Genomic DNA, 1137 nt, shown 5'->3' on the forward strand with positions numbered 1-1137 from the left:
AAGCTAGTTAAAGCCCTGAACTCAACTCCTGCTGTGATTTCCCTGGAATTCCACCTAAGGATTGGCAGCTAATCCTAATGGAAAACAATAATGGAAAAACAATACCAAATTTACTAATCCTAATGAAGATTCTATTCTATTTTCCCTTACCATCTAAAAATTGCATTTCAGACCATCTTCATAAATAACTCTCTTCTACCTCTTAGTACCCCTCTCAGGATTATGCCTGGAGAGTTTCCAGTACTCTATCAGTCTCGGCTATGGGAGGGAGAGTCAAGCAGAGGCCTACCTATTCCATTCCTAGCTTGAGCAGTGGCTAGCAAGTGGAAAGCAATCTGCTACAAGTCAAAACTCACCCATGCTGGGCAGCAGCAGCATGGGAGAGAGTCAAGGGCAGAGACTCGAGTTTACTGCACACAAGGCGGCAATAGTAAGTTATGTATTTTTACCAAGAAAACTGTATGGATGCACTACCAGAATGATTGCAGATGGACAGCAGCATGTTCTGGGAAAGATGTGTCCATGGTGTCGCTATGGGTCGGAAACGACTAGACGGCATAAGACAAGAACTCTTAGTAACTAATTTATCCATGTAGGTGGAATCAAATTCTACTCAAAAGGATATATTGCCCTGTGTAGACCCACTGGTATTTATGAAAATTATGACATGCCTACTTTGTGCAGAGCATTGTGTTAAGCACTAGGGGAAAACGTCTCTAAGTCACTGGTTTAAAGATGCTCACACACTAAGAATAAGGGAAGGAGAGGGATTGGGCAACAGAAACATTGGAAAGGATGCAACGATAAAACCACAAAGCCAATATGAAATACAGGACAACTATAATACAACAAGTGGGATAGGGCATTATGACTAGAAAGATAGAGTGTCCTGCTCCTTGAGACTCAGATCACGAAGGTCATGGTCAAAACCACTGTGATAGTCTTAGGGACATTCTGAAAGTTGACAAACAATGCCGCCACTCCTGTCTCACCTCCTTATTAGAGAAGGAGGGCCAAATGAGAGTACTGGTGGAGTTGGGGCTTGTAGGGGCAAGGCCTCACTCTTCCTTGTCAGGGACCCATCGACTGGTGTATGACAAGGGTCTGTGTGGTGTTCTACAACCAATTGACACATTT

The 1137-nt window shown here is 43.4% G+C and overlaps 1 non-coding gene across 1 annotated transcript; it reads left to right on the forward strand.

Moving 5' to 3' along the window:
* The first annotated feature begins 208 nt into the window (after positions 1–208).
* LOC114816861 lies at positions 209–346 on the forward strand. Its single transcript, XR_003764666.1, has one exon. It is a non-coding gene; the product is annotated as a small nucleolar RNA SNORA7 (small nucleolar RNA).
* Positions 347–1137: the final 791 nt, after the last annotated feature.

The sequence above is a fragment of the Ornithorhynchus anatinus genome, chromosome 14 (genome assembly GCF_004115215.2).
Source record: "Ornithorhynchus anatinus isolate Pmale09 chromosome 14, mOrnAna1.pri.v4, whole genome shotgun sequence".
In the NCBI taxonomy this organism is placed as follows: domain Eukaryota; kingdom Metazoa; phylum Chordata; class Mammalia; order Monotremata; family Ornithorhynchidae; genus Ornithorhynchus; species Ornithorhynchus anatinus.